Source organism: Globicephala melas, chromosome 12 (assembly GCF_963455315.2).
Source record: "Globicephala melas chromosome 12, mGloMel1.2, whole genome shotgun sequence".
Lineage (NCBI taxonomy): Eukaryota > Metazoa > Chordata > Mammalia > Artiodactyla > Delphinidae > Globicephala > Globicephala melas.
The window spans coordinates 22,594,642-22,612,985 of record NC_083325.1 but is presented as its reverse complement, the minus strand read 5'-3'; positions in this window follow the sequence as shown (position 1 = coordinate 22,612,985).

Below are 18,344 nucleotides of genomic sequence, written 5' to 3'. Positions count from 1 at the left end.
CTACTCAGCAATAAAAAGAAACAAGCTTATTAATGCATGTAACAACTTGGATGACTCTCAAATGCACTGTACTTAGTGAAAAAAGTCAATCTCAAAAGGGGATATACTGCATGATTGCCCTTATTTAACTGTCCCTAAATGACAAAATTTTATTTGTAGTAGATCCAAATTGGAAAGGAATCCAGATGCCCTTCAACATGTGTATAATAAAACAAACTGTGAAATGTTCCCACTATGGAATGCTACTAAGAAATAAGCAAAAAGTAGCAATAAGTAATGAAATATTAATATATATGGCAATTTGGGTGAACTGTCATTAATCTATCCTGAATGCAAAAATCCAATCCCAATTTTTTTGTGTCGGTACTGTACTGTTTTGATGACTGGAACTGTGTGAGATAGTTTGAAATCAGGGAGTGTCATACCTTCAGTTTTGTTTTTTTCCAAGATTGTTTTGGCTATCTGACATCTTTTGTGTTTCCTTACAAATTTTAGAATTGCTTGTCCTAGCTCTATGGAAAATGTCATTGGTACTTTGTTAGGGATTGCATTGAACCTGTAGATTGTCTTGAGCAGAAAGTTCATTTTAACAATATTAATTCTTCCAATCCATGAGCACAGTATATCTTTCGATCAGTTTGTGTAGTCTTCAATTTCTTTCATCAGTGCCTTATCAAATAATAGTGTTATAGAGTTATATACTAAATAGAGTTAAAGAATTGGCAGATATTATATTTTTAAATGAACATGAATAAACTTAACTCTGACAAATAAAAACAATACATTTCCATCTGCAGGCAACAAAGGTAACACTGTATGCAATTTTTAGGTAACGCTGTATACAATTTTTAGATTCACTTATTTTAAACATGTATGTATCAATAATTATATTTATATATTCAATGTTTTCATGATAGTCCATCCATATATTCTAAAATTATATCATTAAAGTTGAAATTTATATACATTTTTGTTTCATAGAAGTGAAACTGCTTTATTAAAGGACATGAACTTTAAATAGGCCTTTGATTATATTGTTCAGTTGTTCTTTCCTCTATAAAATATGAAGATTCCTGCTTTCCAAGTCTCCACTCTAGTTGGAGGGCTGGAGGTTCCTATTTTTCCTTTCACCCCTCCTTTCTTTCCCTCCCACCCTCTCTTCCCGCTTCTCTCCCTTCCTCGTCCAATCCTTCTCTTCCTCCCTTCCGCTCTCTTTCTCTTTTTCTCTCTCTCCTTCTGTCTTTAATTCTTCTTTGTCAATGCTATTGGAACACGTTTTACATTTTAAATTACTATTTCCTTGCTTACTCTTCAGAATGAATGTATTTTCTTTTTTTAAATATGTTTATTTATTTATATTTATTTTTGGCTGCTTTAGGTCTTTGTTGGCTGCACATGGGCTTCCTCTAGTTGCACTGAGCAGGGGCTACTCTTCATTGCAGCATGCAGGTTTCTCATTGTGGTGGCTTCTCTTGTTGTGGAGCATGGGCTCTAGGTTTGCAGGCTTCTGTAGTTGTGGCATGCAGTCTCAGTAGTTGTGGCTTGCAAGTTCTAGAGCACAGGCTCTGTACTTGCGGCACATGGGCTTAGTTGCTCCGCGGCAAGTGGGATCTTCCCAGACCAGGGTTCAAACCCGTGTTCCCTGCATTGGCAGGTGGATTCTTAACCACTGAGCCACCAGGAAAGTCCATGAATGTATTTTCATAAGACATTTGTTCATTCATAATGTTCTGTTATTTTTGCTTAATATCCAAGCCTATTTCTTATCTTTATCCATATATTTTTGTAATTATAGTATTAGCCTTTTGTGGATATACTGCAAATGTCCCAAGAGAAATCTCCAGGTGAAATCCAGAGGGTCTTTTACGACTTAAGCTACTATTGTCACTTGTGTTGCCAATGTAATGTCAATGTGATTATTGTCATAGTTGTCATGGAAGCATCTCCAAAGTGTAGAGGCAGTGAGTGAGGTGTTCACGCTTGAGCAAATACGTCTTGACAACATCTCAGAGAACATCAACCAGAAATCTATCTTTTTTTAAATGATTTTAGAGTACTGCATTTATGTGATAACATTCATTTATTTTGATAGAAATTAAGAGTGGACTGTATGTTAGATTATTTGAATTGAATTCCCATTTCGCACAATATTATATTTGTGACATTGGAAAACTTACTCTTCTAGTCTTAGTTTCCACATATATAATATTAAGTGCTATCTCATAATGTTACTGGAGGATTAAAAGTGTTGAAATATGGAAAATTTTCAGAACAGGAGAGCAAAAATCACGTGAAGCAAATTTAAGCACATTTACTTATATTAGACCTGTGTTCGAGTATCAGGTATCTGCTACTGTATTGCAAATTCCTAGAGGGAAGAGACTATATTTCTTGTAATTTGGAACTCCAGGGTGACTAACATATATTTTCTGCTCCATAGTACTTGCTTTCAATACAGAAAATATGGATTTTTTTAAGCAGAATATCTGATCTGTAGACCATAGCTCAACTGTTCTCTTTTTCAGAAAATTCCTTCCTAAAGTAAAGCAAACGCTCTGCTATATTACTCTATATTTTTATCATATATATCAAAATTTTATTCATTTCTTTACATACTTATTAGACTTGTGCACTCTATGAGATCTGGAGTTTCATGCCTTCCTACATCTAGATGAATACCTGACATATAATTCTTATGCAATGAATGTTTATTGAGTAGGTAAAAGTGAGATTAATTTTATCTTTGTTATTTCAGAAACATGTATTTTTCTGGATATGTTGTTATTATTCCTGATTTATTAAGAAGCCACTTATCTATCCCAATGAATCTGTTTGACTACATATATTTTAATTTTTCAATGAATTTTTAAATGAAATGCATACAATTAAATATTATATTTCATGTTGTAAGGACTATTTTAATTGATTTCTCCTATGCATTGATGTTTAATACGGAACATGATAATGGCTGAAACTTTAACCACTTCTTTTAGTTACCAAGTTTCAAAATTTGGGGGATTCAGAACACTTTAATGGAAATTTTTTTTCAAATATTTTTCACAACTCGTTAGTATTTTGGAGGGAAAATTCTGTCATATTCATAAAGTCTTTTAACAATTTATTTCCCCAAACCTCATATGTTTAATGTATCATGTTACTTAATTTTATGCTTGTTTTTATGCACACTGTGGAACAAATATATGTTTGAAATAAAAAGGGAGTTTTTCTCTACAAAAAGAGATTAGTAATTTTCACTAGAATGCCATTCTGCTTGTAACAAGTTAGGCCTAAGGTAAACTGCTGCTTCCTATACATCATAAAAAGAGAAATAAGCAAAATGGGATTGGGGACAATACACTGGGCATACAGGGAAAATCCTGCATCTGTCTGCTAACTGTTGGTTACTAGGATGAGGCAGTTATTAGGATGAGAACTACTGCTCATTGAGGTCCTGACAGATGTGTGCACCAACCCACAAGAGGGATGGAGCCAAACTTGATTAGCTTCTGGCCCAGAGCACTGTGGACTACATCCTGGCTGTCCTTAAATCCAAACTGAGGAACTACGTTCTTGCCTTTATACTGTGATGGGAGAAATAGATCATACATAGAATTGAATATAGTGAAATAGTGGCTCCGAAACAGGTTCTGCAGAAAATGAAAAATCTAGAGTCCCTGTGAGATCTCTGAGTGGCAACTTTTCAAAACAAACTTTGTATCTCAATGCAATTTTTCCATGGTGAACTTATGGATAATAAGGTCTCATGTTGGAACCATAAATAATGGTACAAAATATGAGTGTATTAATTTTGTCTGAGGAAAAATAGTTTTATACTTTTTTTTGCCTCTCTGTTTTCTTTGTGTATTTAGTCTTACTTCATTTGCCAGAAGTGTCTAAAGAATATTAATTTGCTGGATTGTCCTCAGTAAATTTATGATTTCTGATTAGCACCATACTGAACATTCATTAACATAATCCCAGGACCACATTATTGAAGAAATCATGAAAGAGGATTTACCTTTTTGAATCATGCACTGGTTGAATAGGATTAGACAACAGTATTAGTAATCATAATACTTATCTATTTACTGATTCATTCAGTCATTCAGGAATCATTGAGTGCCTATTGTGTGTCAGGCACTGTGCTAAGAGACAAGCAGAGTATTTAAAATGAAAACTCTTGCTTTCACTCAGCTTAAAGTCTAACTATTATGAAATTTTTAAGATAATATGACTATTAATAGCAATACATTAATTATCTACTCACTTTTGACTATGATCATAGTATATGTATTACATATTCTATTTGTTTTGCATGTTAACTGCTGATTTTATAGTAAATTAAATTAAGCTCAACGGCCCTGCTGTTTTTATCATTAAAGTATTAAAAATCTTAAAACAAAAATATTAATTAACTTATGCATATAAAACAAGCAATTTAAAAGGATAACACCTGGCCAATTTTGGTTTAGTTTAAGAAATAAAAAGTTATATTAAAAATCAGGAAATTAGAGACATGGACTGGCCTTCCCCAGCCCAGTCCAGGCCCAAGCAGAACAGTGTGTGGCAGCATGGGCAGTGGACAGTGGCCCAGGATCTGTAGGTCAGAAGTCCATCTGTGTTGGTACTCCTGGTTTCTCTGCTCCAGGTTTCAAAAGGCCAAAATCAATATGTCAGCCAGGCTGGACAGTTCATCTGGGAGCTCTAGGGAGAATCCACTTCTAAGCTCATTCAAGTGTCTGTTGTAACCCAGTTTCTTGATGTTGTATGACTGAAGTCCCTGCTTCTTAGCTGACTGTCAGTTCCTGGCAGCCTCTCATCAGTTCCTGTAGGTAGCCCCTATGTCTCAGAACCAGCAACTGAACACCAAACACTTGCATGCTTGGACTCCATCTTTGCTTCCAGTGAGGCAAAGTTCTATGCATTTAAGGACTTCATGTGAGTAGGAAGAGGTGGAGACAAGATGGGGAAGTAGAAGGATTTGAGGGCACTTCCTCTCATGAAAACACCAAATCACAACTAACTGCTGAACAACCACCAAAAAAAAGACGGAACCTCCAAAAACCATATTCTGCACCCAAAGACAAAGAAAAAGCCAAAACAACAGGGTAGGAGGGACACTTTTTTGACATAATCAAATCCCATACCTGCTGGGTGGGCAACACACAAACTGGAAAATAATTATATTGCAGAGGTGCTCCAACAGGAGTGAGAGTTCTGAGTCACACATCGGGCTCCCCAGCCTGAGGTATGACATTGGGAGCAGGATCCCCCAGAGCACTGAAGGCCAGTGGGGCTTGATCATAGGAATGCCACAGGACTGGGAGAAGCAGAGTCTCCACTCCTGGAGGGTACACATAAGGTCACATATGCACTGGGACCCAGGGGAAAAAGTAGTGACTTCATAGGAGCCTGGGCCAGAACTACTTGCAGGTGTTAGAGAGTCCCCTGGGGTGGGAGGTTGGAGTCAGCTGTGGCTCACTACAGGGGCAAGGACGCTGGTGGTGGAGCTACCAGGGAGTACTCATTGGCATGAGCTCTCCTGGAGGCTTCCATTTTGACACAAAGACCTGGCCCCACTTAACACCTTGTAGGCTCCAGTGCTGAGACACCTCAGGCCAAACAACCAACAGGGCAGGAACACAGCCCCATGTATCAGCAGACAGGCAGCCTAAAGTCTTCCTAAGCCCATAGCTGCCATTAAACACACCCCTGGACAAGGCCCTGCCCACCAGAGGGACAAGACTCAGCTCCATACACCAGTGGGCAGGCACCAGTCTCTCCCACCAGGAAACTTGCACAAGCCTCTAAACCAGACTCATCCACTGGGGGCAAACACCAGAAACAAGAGGAACTAGAACACTGCAGCCTACAGAACATAGCCCACAAATGCAGAAAGTTGGACAAAATGAGAAGACAGAGGAATGTATTCCAGATGAAGAAACAAGATAAAACTCCAGAAGAACAAGTAAGTGAAGTGGAGATAGGCAATGTACCCAAAAAAGAATTTAGAGAAAAGATAGTAAAGATATCCATGATCTCGGAAAAAGAATGGAGGCACAGAATGAGAAGACACAAGAAATTTTAACAGAGAGTTAGAAGGTATAAAGATGAAACACTGTTGAACAATACAATAATTGAAATGAAAAATACACTAGAAGCAATCAGTAGCAGAATAAATGAGGCAGAAGAATGAATAAGAGAGCTGGAAGACAGAATAGTGGAAATCACTGCTGCAGAACAGAATAAAGAAAAAAGAATAAACATAAATTAGAACAGTTTAAGAGACCTCTGGAATAACATTAAGTGCACCACATTAGCATTATAGTGACCCAAGGGGAAGAGAGACAGAGAAAGGGCCTGAGCAACTATTTAAAGAGGTAATAGCTGAAAACATCCCAAACATGGGAAGGAAACAGTGGCCCAAGTCCAGGAAGGTCAGAGTCCCATACAGGATAAATCCAAGTAGGAACACACTGAGACACATATTAATCAAATTGAAAAAAATAAAGACAAAGAGAAAATATTAAAAGGAACAAGGGAAAAGCAACAAATAATAAACAAGGGAACCCCCATAAGGTTATCAGCTGATTTTTCAGCAGAAACTCTGCAAATAAAAAGGGAGTGGCATGATATATTTAAAGTGATGAAAGGGAAAAACCTACAACAAAGAATACTCTACCCAGCAAGGCTCTTGTTCAGATTCCACAGCGAAATCAAAAGTTTACAGACAAGCAAAAGCTAAGAGAATTCAGCATCTCCAAACAAGCTGTAAAACAAATGTTAAAGGAATTTCTCTAGGCAGAAAGGAAAAGGCCACAACTAAAAATGAGAAAATTATGAATGGTAAAGGCAAACACACAGTAAATGTAGGTAATCACCCCCACAAACATGATATCAGAACTAGCAATCGTGAGAAGAGGAGACTACAAATGTAAGATATTGGAAATGCGCTTGAAATTAAGAGACCAGCAACTTAAACAGTCTTGTATATACATAGACTGCTATATCAAAACCTCATAGTAGCCACAAACTGAAAACCTATAATAGATAAACATACAAAAAATAAAGAAATAAATCCAAAACAACACTAAAGATAGTCATCAAATCACGTGAGGAGAGAACAGAAGAGGAAGGGAAGAAAACAGACCTACAAAAACAAATCCAAAACAATTAACAAAATGGAAGTAAGAATATATATATATCGATAATTACCTTAAATGTAAATGAATTAAATGCTTCAACCAAAAGACACAGACTGGATGAATGCATTTTTTTAAAAAAGACTTGTATATATGCTATCTACAAGAGACCCACTTCAGATCTAGGGGCACATACAGACTGAAAGTGAGGGGATGGATAAAGCTATTCCATGCAAATGTAAATAAAAAGAAAGCTGGAGTAGCAGTAATCATATCAGCCAAAATAAGTTTTAAAATAAAGTTTGTTACAAGATACAAAGAAGGATACCTCATAATGATCAAGGGATCAGTCCAAGAAGAAGGCATGACAATTGTAAATATATATTCACCCAACATAGGGGCACTGCAATATATAAGGCAAATGCTCACAGCCATAAAGGAGAAATTGACAGTAACAAAATAATAGTAGGGGACTTTAACACCCCACTTACATCAATGGACAGATATCCAGAATGAAAATCAGTAAGGAAACACAGGTTTTATATGACACATTAGAGCAGATGGAATTAATTGATATATAGCGAGCATTCCATCCAAAAGCAGCATATTACACATTCTTAAATGCACATGGAATATTCTTAAGGATAGATTACCTGCTGGTCCAGAAAGCAAGCCTTGGTAAATTTAAGAAAATTGAAATCATATCAAGCATCTTTTCTGACCACAATTATATGAGATTAAAAATCAAATATAAGAAAATAATCTGTAAAAACACAAACACGTGGAGGCTAAACAATATGTTACTAAAAATCCAATGGATCACTGAAGGAATCAAAAAGGAAATCAAAAAATAACTATAGAAAAATGAAAACAGCAATATGATGATCCAAAACCTATGGAACACAGCAAAAGCAGTTCTAAGAGGGAAGTCTATAGCAATAAAAGCTTACCTCAGGAAACAAGAAAAATCTCAAATAAACAACCTAAACTTGCACCCAAAGCAACTAGAGAGAGAGAAACAAACAAAACACAAAGTTAATAGAAGGAAGGAAATCATAAAGATTAGAACAGAAATAAATGAAATAGAGGCAAAGAAAAGATAAAAACAATTGATAAAACTTTAGCTAGACTCATTAAGAAAAATAAGAGAGGTCCCAAATCAATAAAATTAGAAATGAAAAAGGAGAAGTTACAACAGACACCCTGAAATACACAGGATAATAAGAGACTACTACAAGTGACTATATGCCAATAAAATGAACAACCTAAAAGAAATGGACACATTCTTAGGAAGGTACAATCTCCCAAGACTAAACCAGGAAGAAATAGAAAGTATACACAGACCAATTACAAGTACTGAAATTGCATCTGTGATAAAAATATCTCAACAAACAAAAGTCCAGGACGAAATGGTGTTACAGGCAAATTCTATCAAACTTTTAGAGAAGAGCTAACACCTATCCTTCTGAAACACTTTCAAAAAATTTCAGAGGAAGGAACACTCCCAAACTCATCTATGAGGGCATCATCACCCTGATGCCAAAACCAGACAAAGATATCACACAAAAAAAGGAAATTACAGGCCAATATCACTGATGAATATAGATGTAAAAATCCTTAATAAAATACTAGCAAACCAAATCCAACAATACATTAAAAGCATCATAAACCATGATCAAGTGGGATTTATCCCAGGGATGCAAGGATTTTTCAATACTTACAAATCAATCAGTGTGATACACCACATCAACAAATTAAAGAATAAAAATCATATGATCATGTCAACAGAATAGAAAACCCAGAAATAACCCACGCACCTGCGGTCAATTAATCTACAACAAAGGAGGCAAAAACATACAATGGAGAAAAGACAGTCTCTTCAATAAGTGGTGATGGAAAAACTGAACAGCTATTGATACATGTGAAATAATGAAATTAGAATATTCTCTAACACCATTCACAAAAATAAACTCAACATAGGTTAAAGACCTAAATGTAAGAACAGATACTATAAAACTCCTAGAGGAAAAATAGGCAGAACACCCTTTGACATAAATCACAGCAATATCTTTTTTGATTTATCTTCTTTAGTAATGTAAATTAAAACAAAAATAAACAAATGAGACTTATTTAAACTTAAAATCTTTTGCACAGAAAAAATAAAACCTTAAACAAAATGAAAACACAGCCCTCAGAATGGGAGAAAATATTTGCAAATGAAATGACCAAAAAGGGATTAATATCCAAAACATACAAACAGCTCACGCAGCTCAATATCAAAAACAAAACAAAACAAAACAAAACAAAAAAACAAACAACCCAATCAAAAAATAGGCAGAAGATCTAAATAGACATTTCCCCAAAGAAGACACACAGGTGGCCAAAAACACATGAAGAGATGCTCAACATAGCTATTAGAGAAATGCAAATCAAAACTAACTACAATGAGGTATCACCTCACACTTGTCAGAATGGCCATCATCAAAAAGTCTACAAACAATAAATGCTGGAGAAGATGTGGAGAAAAGGGAACCACGCTACACTGCTTTTGGCAATGTCAATTGTTATAACTATGGAAAACAGTATGTAGGTTTTATTAAAAAACTAAAAATAGAGTTATGGTAATATGATACAGCAATCCCACTCCTGTGCAAATATCAAGAGAAAAGCATAATTTGAAAAGATACATGCACCTCAATGTTCACTGCAGCACTATTTCCAATAGCTAATACATGGAAGCAACCTAAATGTCCATCAACACATGAATGGATAAAGAAGATGTGGCACATATATACAGTGGAATATTACTCAGCCATATAAAAGAACGAAATAGTGCAATTTGTAACAACAATGATGGACCTAGATATTATCATACTAAGTATAGTAAGTGCAACAGAGAAAGACAAATATCATATGCTATCACTTATATGTGGAATCCAAAAAAATGATAAAAATAATGTTATTTACGAAACAGAAACAGAGTCACAGACATAGAAAACAAATTTATGGATACCAAAAGGGAAAGGTGGTTGGGGAGGGATAAATTAGGATTTTGGAATTAAAAACATATATACACACTACTATATATAAAACTGATAATCAACAAGGACCTACCTTATAGCACAGGGAGCACTACTCAATATTCTGTAATAACCTATATGGGAAAAGAATCTGAAAATGAATAGATATATGTATATGTATAACTGAATCACTTTGCTGTACACCTGAAACTAACACAACATTATAAATCAACTATACTCCAATATAAAGTACAAATTTACAAAAATAAAATGAAAAAAATAGGAAATTATTTGTTCTTCTCTTTTATTAAAGGCCAATCAACAAAAAGTTCTTCCCTTTACTACAGAATGACACCAGGCATCTATCTAAATAACAATTCTTTTATTTTCCCAACCAAATATGAGTGGCGTATCTGCACATGTACATTTTTGTGTATCTGTTTTACTATACCTTATAAATAGAGAAATACGTTTGACATAGCCTCTATACAAGTGAATCTCAAAGACTAAAGACAGAGAGCAATAGGGGAATGGTTACTTAAAATAACTATGTGAGGTAAATTCAAGGATTAAGAGATGAAAGTTAAAATAAAAAAGAGAAAATTCAGTCCTAATAGTCCAGTAGACAACGAGAATCATCTAGCATATATGGCAAGTTTGGGGTAATAGAATAGGAACCTCTCATTCAGCCTACCTTCTAATTCTAAAATCATTCTTATAAAAACATGTCAAAAAGAAAAATACTAATCTCAATTTTAATCAAAGAAAATTTCCTATTAACTATGAGGCATATATAGATCAATTTGGACAAACTACATAAACATTGGTTTTTATGAGCTTTAATTCATTTAAACAAGGTCAACTGTCTAATACTAAGAATACTTGTTTCTCTTACTCTGTTGTCCATGTTTAAATTCAGACAAGTGAGGTTCTGTGCCATTAAATTATTGCTTCTGTTCCTGTGATCAGTTCACTGAAGTACTTGGCCCATTTTTCTATAGTCACTATAAGTGAACAATTTACAGAGATGATACTAATTCAATTCATTCTGAACTCATTTTATATGCCAAGTACTACGTGTAAGCAATTTTGCATAGTTGCATTTGCTCTTAAAAGCAAACCTATGGGTAAGTAGTATTAAAACACTAATTCTGTATGCAGGAAATGCAAGACTCAAAGATAAGTGAGTGGTGAAATAATTTGCCTAAGGCAAATGGTTAGTAAGTGTTAGAACATAGGTACTCTGATTTCACTGCACTAGAGCTGCATCACTGGACACTGACAGAGAACAAATGGGGAGACAGACCAGGATACCACAATACCTCCTGGGAAATATAATTAGCACAAAATAAATACTTTGCTGTCAGAGAAAGAATAAACAGAATTTTTAGAGTGAAGAGGGAAAGATGAAAATTTCAGGTAAAATCACATGGATAGAGGAAAGAGCTGGGCCAATTCAACAATTAAAATTAGCTCAAGGTAGTAGATCATTAAATGTATCTAGATCAAAGTAATATGCAATGAAGGAAAAAAAAAGCCTGAAATGAAGAATAAGTCTACACTGGGGTAATATACACTAGAAACTAGTAAGTAGAGAGGAACATCAACTTGGATTCTACAAATAGGTTTAGTGTCTCCACCAACCTCTCCCCCTAAAAGAAATACCTGGTCTTGCCCCAACATAATCTTAAAATATTTTACTGTATTTAAGCAGCCAGTGAAGGTAGATGGGGAGGGGTATAATAGACTTTTATTTTCAAGACTGGGAGGCATTTTATAATGCTAAAATTATTTACTGCAAATTCAGAAATAAAATTCTCAGGAAAAACTTAACACACTTGATAGAATGTAAATGACTTCGATAAATCAAGAAGAGAAAGGTATGAGCAGAGAACAACAGAGGTTGAGATGAACAGAGGTCAAGAGATAAAAATACCCCAGAACAAGATAAGAAGTGAGACTCATGAGATAAGGAGGCATTTTCAAGAAAATAAAACACAATAGCAAAATTATAAAGTATATTGGGGACAGTAAATTTTTTAAAAATTGCTCTCAAAAATTAAATCTAAATGTGGAGGACAAACAAGACTCTCTACAGAACATAAAAGCATGGGATTACACCAACAAAAAAGAAGCAGATACATGTGGAAAGGTAAGGACTCAGCACTACCACTTACAGCACAGTGTTTCTAAAGAATGGAACAAATAAAGAGTAATAACTTAATAAATAATTATCAGATAATATTTTCTAAGTCAAAATAAGCTCATGTACGCCCATTGCAAGTATTTATAACATTTCAGACAAATTGTTTAAGACATTCCTTTCCAAGAAATGTAGTTTTTTTTTGTTTGTTTTTATTGTTGGTAATGGTGGTGGTGGAAGAACAAATTAAAATCCTAAATGCACTGAAAAGCTTAAAAACAGAAGTTAAAGTCCACACATAATTCAAATTAAGACTTATTTCCAACAGTAAAAGCCAAGAGACAATGGAGAAACATTTGGGGAGGGGGCATATTTAGAGAACTTTACACCAAAGCAAATTAAATTGTTATTCACGTGGATGGCAACAAGAAAAAATTCTCAAATAAGGAATGCCTCATAAATAGCACTCATATAGCATTGAATAGAATAACTGGAATATATAAAAGAAATAGCTAAAAGAAAAGTAAAACTTATTTGTTCACTTTAGTCATGCCATGCTATAAAGAAGTGTGGCAGAGAATTCTGGAAATTGTTAAAATAGTCCTGATACAGATGTATGTAATTTGCTTTAAAAATGAATACAAACATTGCTATGGACTGAAAGTCTCTCCCCCTACACCACTTATTTATATGTTGAAGCCATAACACCCTATGTGATGGTATTTGGAGATGAGCTTCAGGACTTAATTAGGATTAGATGAGGTCATGGGGGCTGGGCTGTCATGATAGGGTTAATCTCCTTATAAGAGGAGAGAGCAGAGTGTTCTCTTCCCCTCTTTCTCGCTTCCAGGTGAGGATTCAGTAAGAAGGTGGCCATCCACAAGACACAAAAAGAACTCTCACTAGGAATCAGATTGGCCAGCATCTTGATCTTGGACTTCCAGCTTCCAACATAAAATAAATTTCTGTTGTTTAGTCACCCTGTCTATGGTATTTTGTTAAAGTAGTCCAAGCTAAGAGAAGTATCATTATTAATAGAAAAATGATACTCTGGACATCATTTGAATAACAATCAACTGGAAATAAAAGAACCATAGGTATTTTGACATATGCAAACAAGTTGATGGGGAATGGAGGACAGAATTAAATTCATGAAAATGAAGGGGTAGAAGAGTTGGAGGGCTTAATAGGAAGAATTAATATATATGTTATTGGCAATGAACTTGGAAAGTAAAGTCATTCTTCATTTTTAAAAGGAACTGATAAATGCAGAGTTATGTACTAAACTAATGAGGTAATATGGTAAGCAAATTCAAATGTTAAACAATTGTTAATACTTAAATACTTGCAAAGATTTCTAACTATGTTTCAGCATAGTTGATTAACAAACCTGACTACAAACCAAAGTTATTTCATGTGCAAGGGAATTGGGGGTGAAAATTAGACCCATGGAAAATGTGATTTAAAAGTGGGAATGGAAACCTGTTTTTCTGATCAGCAGATTTAGTGTCTGATGTGCTAAGATCAGGATTACCAGTGTCAGTTGCTTTCTCACACTTGAAATCAGCCATGCAAAAATGGCTTTAAAAAATTGCTCAGATTCCCCAGGCAAAGGGCATACATGAATGAGTGTACCTGTCTACCTGTCCTGTCTACCTGTTCATTGTACTACAAGCCCCTAAACCCTGCACAATTGCTGTGAAGCCTCAAAAATTTGCATTACTTTATGTCTGTTTCATTGCTTTTTCTATCTCACATAATTGATTATTTCTCTATCTTAGGGGCGCTCTTTCTCCCATTCCCATACTTCTGGGATTTGATAACAACATTTCTTGTGGCACTAGGGGTCTAGATATAAAACATGGAAATCATGTAGCTGAAGATACTTTATTTACATCCTGTATGTAACTACAATTTGTAAATTGTTCATACCTGTGTATTTTTGAGAGTTAAGGTCATGGTAAGTATCAAGCAGGAAGGATGTATGTTAAGCAAGTGTCCCAGAGGAGTCCCCAGCTGTGGAGAGGGATGCAATGGCAGCAGGAGCCAGTGTTGAGCACATGAAAGGGAGTGATGGCTACGTGTGCCTCTATGCTGCTGATGGTGGAGAGGAGTGATGCTGGGGGAACTTGGGCTTAATGGCATTTCCTTAGAATGATGCTAGAGAGAGGATTAAGAAGAGAATTTACAGAGGGAATAATAATAAGGGCATAACTGAATGGATTTCTTACCCGAACACCATGTGGAAAACTATTTATCCTTTTGAACTAAATCAGAATGATTAAATTAAACTCCAAGAGAAAACAAGTAAATGATCAGTGGTATGTGGCTAAATTCAAACCAAAGGGTCATTATCTGTAGGAGTCTGAAAAGATTACGGAAATTAAGTAGGATCTGAATCAAAGTTTATATGTCAAAAAGTACACACTGTTATTTAGAAGCACAGGCAACTGGGGAGTTGGCAGGGTGAGGTGTGGGATATTGAATGGAATAAGAAGCCTGATACAGTTAAGCTCAAGAAAGGCAAATAGTTGAAATGTCATTCTGTATGCTATCAACATTTTTCCCTTTTATACATCTCTATGAGATGACATAACATACATTTAGAAGATTTCTCCTTTGCTGTTTACTCTTCTTTTCTGAAACCAGGAGAGAGTCAGAGCAAAGTTACCGCTATCTGGGGAGTTAACCTTTTAAGTTTTCTCTACAAACAATGCTCTTTTCCATTTAGTTTTAAGTTGGGCCTTTATTTCATTCCAAGTTATTTCTATTTTTCACTTTTCTGATAATGGCAAGCAATGGCAACTCTACAATCAGCTTCTGCATTAACGCTGCCCCCCCAATAGAATAAATGGCAAACAATATTGCTGCTTTCTTTTCCTGACCTCTGGAGAATTAGGTCATGGGGGAAACACTTCTGGTAAATTGAATGTGGAGTATTATCTACATGTTTTAATACAGAAAACCATTTTTATGCTTTATAATCTAGGAAGGAAAATATTTGCTGTTGAATTCAAATTGGTTATGAGAATTCAAATCTCCAGCAGATTTAAACTGATGTCCTAAAAGCATATATTCATAAGTCTTTTAAAAATAGAGACGACCTTCTGTTTCTGATCTATAATTTCTACTTGACTGACTGCAGGTATTCCTATAGCTTCTATCAGCATCTAAATTGTGATGACACTGGAATTTTTCTACCTGTCATTTGTTTGCAGACTTTCAGTTGCTTATAAGATATGTACACTTGTATATTACACAAGTATCTCAAACATTTAAAATAATCCACAAATGTTGTCCATCCTGGATCTTGTAAAATCCCCAGCCCCTCACCTTCTAAGTGCACTGCCTGGCAATACTACATTTTGCTTTCCAGCTATAACACTGAAACCAAAGCTATAAACTCAAAATTATTTTTCCCTTTTTTCCTCTTATATTCTTCACTTCACATCCATTTATTCACCAGCCTTCATCAGCTGTATTGCAAAAATATCTCTAAAACCCTGGCTTTTCTCTCCAGACTCTCTTTCTGAGAATGAGTGTAGGTCTTTACCAGCTTTATGACTTACAGGAGGAGCTTTCTCCTCCATGCCATCCTTATCAGCTGCTGAAAAATGAAGTCAGTGTTACCACTCTTCTGCTTAAAATTCACTATCTTAATTGTCACAGAATAAATCCAACTTTGTAAAGTCACCGCTCCAGACTCACCCATAGTTCCCACCATATTGACTGTTCTGGGGTGGCAGTGAAATTAGTTGCTCATTCACACCACTATGACATTGTAAACACTGCGCCCTGAACTTCCAAAACCAGGCCCCATCTCTTTTCCTGCTACCCCTCATATCGATATCTCTATATTAACATCTCAAAACACATTATATTCAGAATATTTCATTTCTCTGTCTGATTCTCACAAAATGTATATGGCCCCAAATAACTGGTATCATTATGCTTTTGTCCTGCAGGTCTCTGAAAGTAGCAACATTTACTAATTGTAGACTTGAGCTCAAATGAATAGAATTCACAAAATTCCATGCTTATTTTACAACCCAGAAAACTCTTTTGAAGTGTCTGAGATTCTGCCAAACATAGGTTAGTTTATCCAGCTTTTGTGCTTAAGTATAATATAATTTTGTTCATGTGTCTATAACAAAATTTGAGCTTTGTATTTTAATTTATATATTTATATATTTACTTTTCAATTAGATTATGAACAAAGAGAGGTATTTTGTATATATGGCCTTGCAATATAACACTTCTTTCAATAAACACCACATGCTAGGCATTGAATAAAAATTTTTTGCATCACTGAAATTATACCCTGAAGTCTATTAATAAAGAGAACTTGCTGTAAGTTAGCTTGAATATTAGAAATTTTAGAATCCATCTTTAAAACCTTTATGCTGATACTGCTACCTTTACTTTTTCTCCATTACCTCATGGATGGTGTTACCTAATCTACCTGTCTTGCAAATTACAGGTGTTGATGAAGCATATCCATTTTAAATGAACTGCTAACCCATAGGAGAATTTTACTTACTCTCTTTATGTTTTTAGATTACTTAGCAGCTTTGATTATTTAGAAGAACCCCTTATGATTTATCAAGTAAAATGACATGATTAATGTTTTACATTATACTTTATTTAATATAATTTTACAAGTGGAGAGAAGCATCTGGATTTAATCACAAAATTACATTGAGCATTACTGGCACATGTAAAGCAGCTCAGACTAGTGCTGAATATGTCAATTCTCCTGTGGCTATTCCAATTTTATGAAGACTGTCACCTCTTTAGGCAGTTTGCAGAAATGAAGAGAGGTAGAAAAGAGCATAGTTAAGCATGGTTCAAGAGATTAGGGAACTCTTGTAAGTGTCTGTGGTTTTATTTTATTTTAATTATTGTTGACTATATATAGTCTTCAATTTTACTAGTAGTAAACTTTTGTGGAACTTTCTTAGGAAAGGGAATTCCACGAAGATTCTCTTATTGCTCCATAATTAAGTCTCTCATATCTTCCTCTTCCCTCTATTTCCACTTTCTCTACCTGCAACCATTTAAATATTTATATATGTTTGCCTGGTTTCCCATTTAAAGACATATATGACTATTTCTGGCAGTGCCTGGAAATAGCTATATTTCCAAATCCATGCTAGGCTAAAAAGTTCCCCTCCCCAAATAAATGATTTTTGCACAAATAAGAGGAGCTTTTACAGTCAGATTAACTTCAGCTCATTTATTATATATTAGCTGTGAGATCATGAGTAAATTACTTGAACTTCTTTAGCCTTAGTTTCTTTCTCAGAAAAACAATATAGCAAAATTATCAGCAGCTCACATGATTGTTGTGGTGATTGAATGAAATATTCATAAGGTGAATTTAGCATCATGCCTGGAAAATATGAAGTGCTTCAAAACTATTATAAAATCTATAATTATAATTATTGGGAAAAAGTTACTTTGTTTCCATTCTGGTAATCTTCCCACTGAAGAGATAGTCATTTACATAAATCTTTAAATAAAAAAAGATATTTTTAAGTTAAAATTTTTAACTTAAAAAATATAAACACTTTCAACTAAAAATGGAATTCAAGGCAAGAATATTTATATTCCTCCCTATCTAAGTTCTTAAAACAAAAATTCCATACAGTGGAATAAACTAATAATAATTTTAAAAACCCAGATAACTGGAATTGGATACATTAATAATCCAAATATTTAGATATATTTCTGCACTGAAAATGTGAGTCATCATTGTAACAGATAAACTACTTTATAGGTGAAACAATTTAGAGTCTACCAAGAGAAGGGAGGAGCAGTATTGGGAGCTAGTCTTCACAAGGGTACCCTTGTAGTTGACAACTCTATAGAGCAGAAGCCTTAAGTGGGCCAAAGATCAAAGAGGTGAGTTGTCTGCGGAAAGAATACTCCCCACCTTCAATCCTGCTTGCACAGAATTTACTTTGGCCCACAAGTTAAGGCTCGTAAGAAACCCTTTAAAGAAACAGTACAGTAATATGCTTGGGAAGGACAGAGATT